The 13,754-nt window shown below is 45.5% G+C and overlaps 1 long non-coding RNA gene across 1 annotated transcript in view; it reads left to right on the top strand.

The window, feature by feature from the left end:
• Positions 1–203: 203 nt before the first annotated feature.
• LOC309357734 overlaps positions 204–13,754 on the top strand; it is a 220,165-nt gene continuing 206,614 nt past the window's right edge. The window contains exon 1 of the long non-coding RNA XR_014163211.1: positions 204–247. This is a non-coding gene — a long non-coding RNA (uncharacterized lncRNA). The remainder of the gene's footprint in view (positions 248–13,754) is intronic.

Consider the following 13,754-nt stretch of genomic DNA (forward strand, 5'->3'; position numbering starts at 1 on the left):
CAATCCGCTGTGTGAGCAACCCTAACACATCTCTTTCTCATTCATCTCCCTTGCCTGTAATCCGCCGGAGTATTCAAGAACTACCAGCTGTTGTCTCTGGATGGCATACATTCCTCACAGGAGAACCTACAGAATTCACGTACATGCATTGGAGGCAACCATTCCCTCCATACAATTAGATGATGGATCAGAGGGAAAGGTAGGTGTGTGTGTGTGTGTGTGTGTGTGTGTGTGTGTGTGTGTGTAGGTAGCAGAGAGCAGGATTAGGATCTGTGTGTTTTAAGAGAGATAGCATAAATCTAGATCAGCAAGTTAGCTTGAGTTGGTCCTAGCTGTGGCATCACCTGGAAGGAAAAGGACCTGCTCTGCATTATGGCCTTCCCTGCTGGCTTGCTATTGACACTTGCATCTGTTTCCGTTTACCTTGGTGGGAGATTGAAGATGAATCTGGAGTGTCTCCTGCCTCTAGCAATCTGCATGGGAGTGTGTGTCTCTCTCTGTGTGTGTGCTGAACGCTGAGGCCGACTGCCCCTCTGAGGAGAAACCTTCCCCCGGCATTCATCGTTTTAATTAGCTGCGCTTTGCCCTGAATCTCAATGTGAAATTAAACCACACGGAGAGCCACACTGGGAAGCACAAGCATCCTGGCTCGTTGGGGAAATGTGCAGAGCTGCCTGTGAAATTATTAGAAATATTATGTGCCCCCTCCTAATTCACCCCACCCCTCCAGCTCAATGCACACATATTCCCCGATCCTCACACATCTGTCAGGGGGCAGTAAAAGAAAGCAACTTTTTCCTACAGGGAACATTTTCACCTTGAGGGGCCAGATGCCTCCATTGGAAATCTCCTGGGGGCCACATGTCACTGATGGGTGGTCTCACACTCCACCTCCACACCCCTCCCTCATCACATGTCCCAAAGAGTCCAAGCAGAAGGCCAGATCTGAAGAGTACATGTGTGATGGTACAAGGCCTTCCTTATTTCTGAGCCAGGAGAACAGAGGAAAAACTCCAGAGCAGGGCCTTATTGATGCCTCAGTTAAGGGTGAGGCAGCAGGGCCAGGATAAGACCACCCACCACTTGTCTGACTGTTGCTAATGCAACACCTCATTCAGTTCTTCTGAGGCTGAGCTGGACAGCTCCACTCATGCTTCAGTATTCCTTGCCTAAGCCTGCTGTTCCCCTGCTGGACAGCTCCCAAAACTCATTGGTGGAGTAAAGAATCCAGCCTCACCATTCAGGGTTCAAGAGAATAAGGGCTCTCACACACTTCCATTTCTCCCCTGATTTCTAGTCAACGGTCTGCGGGGTTCTTTTTCATTTCTTTTTTTGTCTCACTGCTTTCCCTAGGAAAAACCCCTGTTTAATGCTGAATTGGAACAAATGTCAATCTGCAGAAAAACCAACAGCAGGAAATAGCAGATTTTCCCAGGGAAAGTGGTGCAACAAAAAAACAAAACAAAAACTCTCTCACGTGGGACAAACAGAATTGTGGATGAGCCCTAAGTCAAGCACATAATTTAATGAACAAGGTTTTGAACCCACATCTCCCTGTTCCAAGTCCAACTAATTATGCCAGAGGTACTCAATGTAGTGCCCTCCAGATCAGAGGGGGCCTGTTCCCCACCCACACACTGCCCCACCATGCCTTCTTGCTGCCAACCCAACCCACTACTTCCACCGCCCCCAGAATGAGTTCAGCAAGAGGCATTCTGCAAGGCTTTGATGTCCATCTTCTTTGTCGCAGGGGTGGGGAAGGCGAGTGGCAATCCCACACACCGGAAAGTGACCCTCTTGCTGAACTCGGAGTCAGGGTCATTCTGTACAACCTTGACACTCATCTTCTCCTCTGCAGTGATGAAGAAGTTGAGTGATCACACTGCCCCTTGGCAAAACTCCATGAGAAGGGGGCATTATCTGGCATTGAGGGTGGGTGGGACAACCAGCTCCTGTGCTTCCACCACCTGAGGCGGCTGCTTCACCCTGCCTCATGGGTGGGCCAGCTCTGCTCCAGATGCTAATGGGCTCCAATTTGCATCAGCCCTGATCACCACTGGACATACTAAAAGGAAACTGATGAGAGTTGTAGTCCAGCAATATCTGGAGCACCCTATGTCATCTGGCTATGTAATAAAATCAAGAAATATCTCCAGCTTTGGGTTTCTGATTCAATATCAATTCCAAATTCTGCTTATGCTATACACCTCACATCAACAACTTTACTGGTACTCTTTGGGGAACTTCTTATCTGCCGGAGCTAAAATATTTTATTTATCACATGCTTGCATCCTAGTGTTCCTCAGAGCACAGCATGGCATATATAGGGACTATTCCAATTCATTCTCAAAATAATCTTATGAGACATGGACTGAGCAAACATTACAGCTGCTCCACTGCCAGTTTGGTAAGGGGAGGCTGAGGCGGCCCCTGGGTCTAGTAACCCACCGAAATCTCCTGAGCTGCAGAGACTGAGGTCTGAGAGAAGAAGAGACTTGAGTACTTGCAGGAGGAGTGCTCACCTTCAGGCGAAACAGGGAGGTGAGTCACCAGGGATCAGGACTGGCTGCTACCCCAACAAAGATAAAAAGCTGTTGGACCCCACCCCAGGTTGCTGGAGCAACATTGTTGTATGCTAGATCCTGCCTGAGATCCTGTACCTGTCCTTGCCTGGTTTCCTGCCTTGGCCCTGTCAGACTGACTCCCAGTGGAACCTTCGAATACTGGACTAGTCCTGGACCGTATTTCATGGGTTACCCCCGGGCCCAGCACATTATGGGAAGCTGTACAGCAGAGGTCATCTCATTGTAGCTGTATCTGGAGTCAATATGGGCCTTACTGGCCTTGTATAATTTCTATCTCAGACTGGGCTCCACAGTCTGAACAATGTTATCATCTATGGTGCTTGCTGTACAGTATGGGAAATCTGTAGCTCAGGGGTTTTGGTGGACTACAAACTCTTATGAGTCCAAGCCAATCACCATGCTGGATAGGGCTGATAGGTGTTGGGAGTCTCATCCAACATCACCCAAAGAACTCCAAGTCACACGATGGGCCAGGGGGAAAACCACCAGTTTTCTTTCAGCAACACATCCTGTGTTATAATGCAGGGAACAGTGTGGTTCACACATTCAAAGGCAATAGCAGCCTGTTTCCACATCATCTCATAAATGTTTAACTCGAAGCATTTTGTAAAAGAAGAATGTTATTAAGGGGCTTGTCATCTATGGGGGCTGAACGTGGTCGTACGTCAAGACAGTGCCACTGCCTGGTGTCTGTGTGTGTCCCTCTCATATCTGTTTGTGGAAAATGAGTTTCTTTTTGCAAGAGGGAAAAGGACAAAATGAAATGCAGACTCCCCGAGGAACACCCGGGTGGCATTTGAGAGATGTTCTCCCAATAGATCGCGCCACTGCAATCTTCTGATGCTGAAATTCAAATAGCTAAGGAAGAAAAAAAAAGAGTAGAAACCAATAAAAGAGAATGGGTAAGATGAGAAACCATCCCTAGCAGCACTGTTGGCTGCAAAAATACTCATTTGTAAGAGCAAAATCCCTTTTCTGTAATAGCAAATTAATTTTTTATTGCTACGGAAAATGCAGTAATAATATTTATCCCGAAAATTCATGTCAGTTTAGGAAAGGTTTGGGCTTTAGGAGTGGGTAATGCCCTCCCCCCCTTTAGATCTTGTTCACAGGGTTGCATATTTTAATTGGCAGATTAATCAACTACAGGACAATCTAAACCATGTATATATATAAGAACATAATAAGAGCCTTCTGCGTCAGGCCAATGCCCCATCTAGCCCAGCATCCTGCTCTCACAGTGGCCAATCAGATGCCAGTGGGAAATCCATAAGCAGGATCCAAGCACATGAGCTCTCTCCACTCCTGTGGTTTCCAGCAACTGGTATACTCAGAGGTGTGTTCTATTGAATGCATTGAAGATTACTCCAGCAGATAGACATGGCTAGAATGCAGCCTAAAGCTTTAGCTGACTATTTATATGGGGCAGCATTAATTGTGAAAGAAAGGTTTAATGCCTAGGGCTGTGAGACTGGCTGATTTTTTAAGGACTTCTTAATGCTGGTATGTTATCACCAGAGGGAGTCGAAAATATGGTGTATTCAGATCAGGCACAGACAAAGTCGGACCTCCAGATGTTTTGGGACTACAGCTCCCATCATCCCTAGCCAACAGAACAAGTGGTCAGGGATGATGGGAGTTGTAGTCTCAAAACATCTGGAGGGCCGAGTTTGCCTATGCCTGATTAAGATGGTGCTTCCAGTTTGCAATGAGTGGCAATGTACAAGTAAATAATCAAAGGCTACTTTACACTTCTTGCAACATCTCCATATCCTGGTTTTCCTATGAAGCAGATTTGGCTGAACCAAACTGGGCTGATTCAGGGTTGGGGCTGATTCAAACTGGTTGGGGATCCATGCTTAAGGACATAAGAAAAGCCTTCTGGATCAGGCCAATGGCCCATCTAGTCCAGCATCTTGCTCTTATAGTGGCCAAACAGATATATTTGAAAAACCCGCAAGCAGGACCCAGGCACAAGCGTACTCTCCCTACCAGAAATGCATTGCTGCCTCCCACTGTGGAAGCAGAGCACAGCCATTGTTGCTAGTAGCCGTCAACAGCCCTTTCCTCCTCCATGAATTTGACTACTACTTTGTAAAAGCCATCTAAGTGGCCATCAGTGTTGCCTGTGGGAGTGAGTTCCGTAGTCTAACCATGTGTTGTGTGAAGAAGTCCCTTCTTCTTGCTTGGGCCAAGTCAGGTTGAGACAGCCTGAGATCACCCCATGGCCTTTGAGTGTGCTTATTTTCCTCTTCCCTCCCTCTCCCTCTTGTGTATCATGTTGATATTCAATTGTATGGCACGAGTGTAAACCTGCAAACTTTCCTGAAGCACATCGACATATTGCATTGCGTATCAGGCAGCAACGCTTGGCGCATCTTACCAGGAGCAAGCCCTACTGAAGACAGCAGGATTTACTTCTGAGGAAATGGGTTGGGTGACATGTAATCAAGAGAATAACATTGCCATGTGACCCATTCCCTCTGTGGCTTGATTCTTGGCTTGGTCCACTCCCCCCCTTCCCCCTAGTTGAGATGCAGCACCCTGAACCGCCTCCCTCCTGCCAGTTTTTGCATCCTTTACAGTTGCCACCACACGCCACGCTTGCTTAGGGAGTGCGCCAGCTCCGGCAGTCATTAGGAGCTGTCTGAGTCCTGCAGCCAGCTGTGCGCGTTGCTGCCGACAAGACTTAATCAGACAGTGTATCAAATGCAAGCGGAGCGGAGGAGGTAAGTGAGGATGTCATCAATACCCTCTCCTGCCTTGTACCTCTTTCATGGTTTGTTATTTGGTCGGCTTTCCCAAAGGCAACCAGGCTTGATCTCCCCTCCATTGCTTCCCAAGGAACCACAGGTATCCAAGCAGAGATTCTCCTCCCGTGAATATGGGGTTCCCCCCTCTAAATCTCCACCTTTCAGATGACTATAAAATTCCTTCCTGCCCCTAGAACATGCTGACTGATTGATTAATTGCTTGGTTATTTATTTACTTATTAGCCTTCCATCACCTGGAGATCATGGGATCTATTGCAGCATTAAAACACAACATTAAAAACAGGGTTGTTTTTGTTGCTGGGTTTTTTTAAAAAAAAAACCCATTGCAATCAGGCAAATAAAGTGGGTCCTAAAGGCATACACCTCAAGTGTCAAAAGCCACCCCAAAAAGTTGTGTCTTCAGCATGCCCCAGAAGTTGTACAATGAAGGTGCTGTGCCTGATGCACTTCTGTGGGGAGGGAGAGGGGATCCAAAGCTTAGGGACCACCACAGAGAAGACCGTCTCCTGGGCCGCCAATCATTTAATGTGTGAGGGCAGAGAAACTACCAAGAGGCCCCCCTCTGCCGATTTCAGCACTTGGGAGGGGCTGTAAGGCAGGAGGTGGTGGTCTTTTGAGGGGACTGAGTCATTAGGGTTTAAACAACTTGAATTGGGCCCAGAAATGAACTGGCAATCAGTGCAGCTGTTTTAAAACAGGGGTTATATGCAGTGGCGTAGCGTGCAGGGGGGCCGGCCGCACCGGGCGCAACATCTGGGGGTTAGGGTTAGGGGGCGCAAATCCACAGGTTAGGGGTCGCAAATTACTTGCCTTGCCCCGGGTGCTGACAACCCACGCTACGCCACTGGTTATATGAGGTCCAAATGAAACCCCAGCCAGTAATCTAGCTGCTGCATTTTAGACCAAGTCAAGTTTTTGAGTTAGCACCATTCAGAAACACACACACACACACGTGTGTGCACGTGCGCATGCACACACATTCTGCAAGCAAAATTGTGCTGAGCGTAATTGCTTCTGGATGCAGCTCTGTACTGATGTAAACCAGTGTTACGAAATTACCTTGCTGGTGGGTGATAACCCCCCACCCTTCTCTCTCTCTCTCTCTCTCTCTCTCTCTCTCTCTCTCTCTCTCTCTCTCTCTCTAACAGGCAGAGAAAGGAGAGAGAGAAATCCCTACCTAGTATAATGGAGAAAACAAATTCCCTCTAGATGGAATTGAGGCTATTGCTGTCACTGCAGTAAAGCAAATTGCGGTCTCATTACTCTCTGCTCCTGGGCCTGGGCTGGGGTTACCAAGTGACAGGGAGGCGGGTGGACGAGCATGACCTGTTCTTGTGCCTTTTAACAGCTGCTTTCAGAAATCACTCGGTGAAGGTTTGCATTGCATGGAGGCTCTCTGTTAGCCTTTGCACATCAAGCTCCCATTACAGACACAAGAGCAAGAGCTAGAAAAAGGATTTGGCAACAAAATGCATATGTGTTTTGGAGTCCTCAAGTCATTCCTTATTTTGGCTCCAGGCAAGGTGGTGGAAACCTTTGCACAGGGGTTAAATGTCCCACACTGTCAACTCCCCCTGGTGTGTATGCAACTTAGGTGAACTGAAACCCTGTTGATGTGAAGATTTGGGAAGGGGGAGAGCTGTGAAGGACATGGGGGGGGCAACTTCATGGTGCTCTGAGGTGGTAATGAGAACACATTCCAGTAGTGACACTTCAGGATTTTAGACAGAGGACGTCCTCGGAACTAACTGGGAATTCCAGAGATCCAAGGCCGGTCCACCATGAGGCAAGTTGAGGCAAGCGCCTCAGGCAACACAATCCCCAGGGACAGCACATCCCAATGTAGATCTTTACTCCCACCCCTGTTCCTGGTGTAGATCTTCACTCACCCCTTCTTCCCTGGTGAGGAGGGGGGTAACCTTTTTTGTGGTTTGCCTCAGGCGGCAAAATGTGTTGCGCCAGCCCTGCAGAGGTTGAATCTGGGTCCCTCTGTATGCAAAACAGACGCTCTAGCCCTGGGCTCTAAATCCCTCCCACATTAGAAGTCAGAGACATAAAAACTGCAAGATGAGCCAGATAAACTACCACATTAATAAAAAAGCACACATTAATAAAAGCAGAGGCTTAGATTCCAATAAATAAGCAATGGCAGGAAAACATTGTTAAGGCAGCTCAATCACTCGAAACAGCAGGGAGAAAAGCAATAACTTTTTTTCAAGGGAAAAAGAAAACCTCCCCGAAACCTTTATCTTGAAGCAGAGACAAACCAAAACAGCCCCATCCTGTAAAGCTGAGACAAATCATTATGTTTAAATCCAAACAATGCTGCCCCTCTTTTGCTGTGATTTAATTCCCAAGACTGCGTCCCCTGGCAGTCTCACGAAGTCGGTCATGTGACTCAGACAAGGAGTGACAAGATGTAGAATAAAATGTTTATTACTGTTTCAGATCATGTCCCCTGGCTACCCAGAAACAGCCGTCTGTCTCCCAGTAATAAGCAAGGCATTTCTGAAAGAATGTTGGGGGAGCATTTCGAAGCACCTTGCTGGGAGAGAGGCAGGACCTGACGCGCAAGGAAAGGATCCCGGGTTCAAATCTCGTCAACGCAAGTGTGTGTAAATATAGATATATTGAAGGTTTGCTGTTATTCTTTTTTTAAAAATGTATACTGCTAAACTGTAAATAAAGCCTTACCACAGTTTCCAATACATACATACAGTTATAGATATAGATATAGATATAGATAAAAGTCAAGGTTAAAAACAAGCTGTATAAAATAATCTGTTGTTGCTTTTTTTAGTCTGAGTAGACTTGCCTGAACAAAAAAAGTTTTAAGCAGCTGCTGAAAAGGTACAAAGGTACCTACCTACATGATGTCAACAGGCAGGGAGTTCCAGAGATTAAGAGCTGCCACTCTAAATGTTCTTATGGACCTTATTCAACAAAATTCTTCTTACAGTCTTAAGATCATAGTAGCTATTTTCTGAGCCCATTGCAATTTCCACACACTCTCCAAAACGTAGCCTATGGAGACCTCGTTGTGAGCAGAAGATATGAGAAGACCTGACCTAGTTGAGCAACCCTTCTCTGGAAAGCATGTCGCACTATAGGTCAGTGTGTCTGGCTGTTAACCAGAAGGCTGGTGGTTTGAGTCCACCCAGGAATGGTTGCAGGCAGGAACGCCTTCCCATCAGATGTCAAGGAGATAAACAACTACAGTGGTACCTCTAGTTAAGTACTTAATTCGTTCTGGAGGTCCGTTCTTAACCTGAAACTGTTCTTAACCTGAAGCACGACTTTAGCTAAATTGAAAACAATTTCTGTTTTCATCCTGAAGCAAAGTTCTTAACCTGAAGAACTATTTCTGGGTTAGCGGAGTCTGTAACCTGAAGCATATGTAACCTGAAGCATATGTAACCTGAGGTACCACGGTACCTGACATTTAGAAGACATCTGAAAGCAGCCCTGTTCAGGGAAGTTTTTAATGTGTGACATTTTAATGTATGTTTAATGTTTGTTGGAAACCACCCAGAGTGGCTGGGGAAACCCAGCCAGATGGTTGGGGTACAAATTAATAATAATAATAATAATAATAATAATAATAATAATAATGATAATTCCTGCATTTGCAGGGGGTTGGACTAGATGACCCTTGAGATCCCTTTCCATTCTACAATTCTATGCTTTTATAAAGGGAGGAGATGGCAGGGAAGTTTTGGTTTTTGGTTTTTGGTTTTTGACAGAACCCACTATTTGGGAATGTGAGCTATTTAGAATTTAAACTTGGAGTGACTGACAAAAATAAAAAGCAGTCTCGTTTATTTTTATTTTATTTATTTTATTTTTGGCATGGTTTGAGATCTTTTCTTCCCCCTCGCCTGCACTTTCGTATCAATAGGGCCCTTTTGTCTCGAGAAGCTATTTTTGAGACTGAAATATCTGCAAATTACTTCCCAAACCTCTATGTGAGCGGATCACACAGAGAAAATAAGCTGTGCAGGAATGTGGTAAATTGTTTCTTTCTCACGAGGCAAAGTAGACCACAGAAAAGTGCTACAGATGAGTCATTAGGAATATATATATATATATATATATATATATATATATATATATATATATATGCTTTCGTAGATTTTCACGGGTACAGGAATGCAGGTTTTGGTGTCCTCGGGTGTCTTCCCGTGTAAAAGTTGGGGTGTCTAGGCGACGTTTCGACGAGGTCTCACTCGGCATCTTCAGGCTGGTGCTTTCGGCTTCTTGTTACTGGAACAGAGCAGGATCTCAGTGTTTGAGTTCCTATAAATACTGTTGAGGGGGTGTGGTGTATAGCCTCCAATGTTCTGGGCAGAGAGGAAGTTCCCAGGCTAGTGTGCCTTTTCTTCTTTTGTTCCTTAATTACTTGAGGGATATCTTGAGTGATTTCTTGGGTGATATCCTGAGTACCACTTAGGTGGGTCATTAGGTGTGGATTAGTTGCTAAAGTCTTTGTGTCTTGACCTCTTGAACTTTGTGAAGAGTTTTTTTTCTGAGAAGATGGCTGTACTGCACTTAGTTGTGCTCTGGCTTGGCTTCGTGTATAGGGGCGAGCTGTGGTTTTGTGGCCTGTGTCAGCCAGATCTGTGTAGGGATTGCAGGGGGGTGCAGCATCCGGAGGTGCCACCATGGTTTGGCTACTGGATGGTGTCTGTAATTTATCTGTGGAGAGGGTCTGGGTTTGGGTCTGGTGTGGTTGATTGCACCAACCAAAAAATAGCCAATATCCTCAGAAACCCCAAGGATAAAATCCAGTTGGAAAACCAAGGGGTCTATGAAATACCCTGCAAAGTCTGCCCAGCCACGTACATTGGACAAACAAACAGACGAATAAATGCACGTATCGCAGAACACAAGAATGCCGTCAAAAAAGAAGAAAAAACTTCCTCTCTTTTCCAACACATGAAAGAAACAGGACACGAAATTAATTTTGCAGATTCCAAATTGCTCTTTAACATGGAACATCACCACAAGAGAATAATCATGGAAGCCATCGAGATAGAGAAACACCCTCACAACATGAACAAGCGTGACGACACATCCCGCTTGCCAGACATCTGGAAATTAGCCCTCCCCACAAAAACTGACACCAGATCCAGAGGCACACAGAACGCCATCACCAATCAACCACACCAGACCCAAACCCAGACCCTCTCCACAGATAAATTACAGACACCATCCAGTAGCCAAACCATGGTGGCACCTCCGGATGCTGCACCCCCCTGCAATCCCTACACAGATCTGGCTGACACAGGCCACAAAACCACAGCTTGCCCCTATACACGAAGCCAAGCCAGAGCACAACTAAGTGCAGTACAGCCATCTTCTCAGAAAAACTCTTCACAAAGTTCAAGAGGTCAAGACACAAAGACTTTAGCAACTAATCCACACCTAATGACCCACCTAAGTGGTACTCAGGATATCACTCAAGAAATCACTCAAGATATCCCTCAAGTAATTAAGGAACAAAAGAAGAAAAGGCACACTAGCCTGGGAACTTCCTCTCTGCCCAGAACATTGGAGGCTACACACCACACCCCCTCAACAGTATTTATAGGAACTCAAACACTGAGATCCTGCTCTGTTCCAGTAACAAGAAGCCGAAAGCACCAGCCTGAAGATGACGAGTGAGACCTCGTCGAAACGTCGCCTAGACACCCCAACTTTTACACGGGAAGACACCCGAGGACACCAAAACCTGCATATATATATATATATATATATATATATATATATATATATTACACACACACACACAATGGAATTCATTCCCAGTGCCTTCTACCCTATCAAAAGCAGTATTCAGAATAATGGTTTGCACAATCCACTAAGGAAGATAATGATACAATCAAATTCTGAGAGTTTGAACAAGTACTATGTACAAATACTATATAATATTCTAAAGCATACCTGTAGATTTCTCTCTTTTAGCTTAATTCTTCATAGACAACTTTATACACTTCTATTTATTCCAAATCCAATTAATACTATTTGGCTTAATGAATTCTACAAAACCGATGAACTTGATCCACTGATACCATCTTTTCAAAGCCCGAGTCATTTGCACTTCCAGCGCCCCCTGCTGTCCCCTTGCATCTTAGCACCCCCTAGGTAACTCCAACAGCTTCCAGGGGGTGCTATTCAACCAGTTGAGAACCGCTCTTTTAAACAGCTCCCTGGCACAGGATCCTAGCACAGACTTGCAGCAGAGTCTCTCATTGGTCCAAGACACACATGGAGGGATAAGGAGAAACTGATGGCGATAGGGAGTGATTCAGGGAAGATAAGGTTACTACTAGTAGTCATGCTGCCTATAATTCAAGGTGTGGATAGGCCTGAAGATTCTCCTTTAATCACTATCTGTGTGTTTTTAAAAGTTTCAATCTGTTTCAGAAATCAGGGGTTTCTTTGTGGGGGCAGGGGTTAAAAGAGGTTCACTTTCTTTGTGAATCTGGAGGGGATGGTTATAGTATGCTTTTTCTTATCTTGAAATAATTAAGAGGTGGCTGAATTGCGTGTATTCCTGTGTGTATAATAATGGCAGCCTCACACTGTCCTTTCCTTTTCTTTGGTTGTTTGGGTAGCAATGGCCCCATGAAGGGTTTTCTCCCATACAAGACCTTCTGATGTGTTCCTGCTCCAAGTTGCATCTCATATGGAGACAAGATTTGTCTCTCTCTGGAGCGGAGCCTTCTCATCAGCAGCTCCAATTCCCTGGGGAACTCTTCCAAGGAAGATCTCCAGAGCCCTCTTCTTTCAAAAAGACATCAAAACTCTCTTCTTAAAAAACATGCTTTTGCTAACTGTTGGTTAAAATTTGTTAACTGCTGATCCTTGTGTCTTGCCGTATTGCTCTCTCTCTGTGATTTGGACTTGCACAGGGAGCAAACCGTGAGTGCTGGTCTTCTTGCATATTCTCCACTGATCTCACACGAACTGCAACACACATCACAAGGACATAGGAAGCTGCCTTAATTAGAGTCAGAGCATCTGTCCACCTAGGTCAATAACATCTACATGGGCAGCTTTCTAGGATTTCAGAGAGGAGGGTTATCCCCAGCTCTACGTACGTGGAGATACCAGGGATTAAACCTGATGCAGGACTGATGCTCTAAGACTGAGCTATGGTGCATCCCAAAGGACATGCACACACACACACACATCCTGCACGAGGGTCTACAACTGTGTTTTGTTACCAGAAGAGAGAAAGAGAGAGAGCAGTTTTATACCCCAACAAAGGGAGCAATTTTACTCAATAGCCATTCATCCTTCTCTCACATCCGGCCTGCTGCTTTCTTGTAAACAGTACATTTCCAGCACCTAAAATGCCTTGTTTACCTACATCAAGCCATTACTAGCCTGCATGTGCTAGGCTATGCGCCTGTGTTTCTTTTGTTACGGAGGCAAGAAGGGAAGAAGGGAGGGGGAAATCTATTTCCAGCATGCCAGGTAATGATTCATCCGCCCTCCCTTTGCACACAATGCTCTGTGGCAAAAGCTGAGGCAAATTGTTAAGTGCTCCCTAATGTGCGGTAATTGATTTCCGTGTGTGTGGTAATGGATTTGGTCACATTGTGCAGCAATGGATTTGACATGGGCACTGGCTGATATTATTAACATGGTTAAATTATTAGTCTAGTATGCGAGAACGAGCCAGTTTGTCGCAAGAGCCTCTGCAACCTGCCCTGGCTGACCAGTCTGAGGTAGAAAAGGGGAAAGTGGTGTTTGCAGGACCAATCTAAAACCCTAAATCATAGGCTTGTTTTTAATCAAGGGGATGGTGTAGCAGTTAGAAATAACTTCTCTGGGCACAGGTAAAAATGAAATTAGAATTTCACAACAGTTGCCACTTGGCATTTCCCACAATGCAAAATATCAATGGCCCATTTCCCCATAATGCAACCAAACTCGGCTCAGCAGGGTTACTGTGATACAGTAGTGTGATGCATGAATGAGAGCCACTGAAGGCTACAGGAATGTGGATAATGGAATCCTACAATAAAGTCAGCGGTGTGCAATAAGGGCCAAGGTAGATGTGTGACACAGAGCTCTCGTTGTACTGTGATGTCATTGCATTGCATGTCTGCCAGCTAATGATGTCAGATGAGGCCAGGAAACACAAAACACAGAGGTCTTTGTCTGAGAAGTTGAGAGAGAGAGAGAATAAAGAGGCCCAGACTACCAGCAGCTCCTACCCTGTGATAAAGTCATGTTAGTCCTTTGGTTGCAGGTTGAATATGTTCCAATATAAAGTATCCCAAGAAAACTAATAGAATTATAGAGCTGCAGGGTTCAAAGCCCTGCAATGCAGGAATCACAGCTAAAGAATCTTACAGAAGGCCACCCAGAACCTACTTAACAG

Source organism: Podarcis melisellensis (assembly GCF_964234715.1).
Source record: "Podarcis melisellensis genome assembly, chromosome: 15".
NCBI classification, from domain to species: Eukaryota; Metazoa; Chordata; class Lepidosauria; order Squamata; family Lacertidae; genus Podarcis; species Podarcis melisellensis.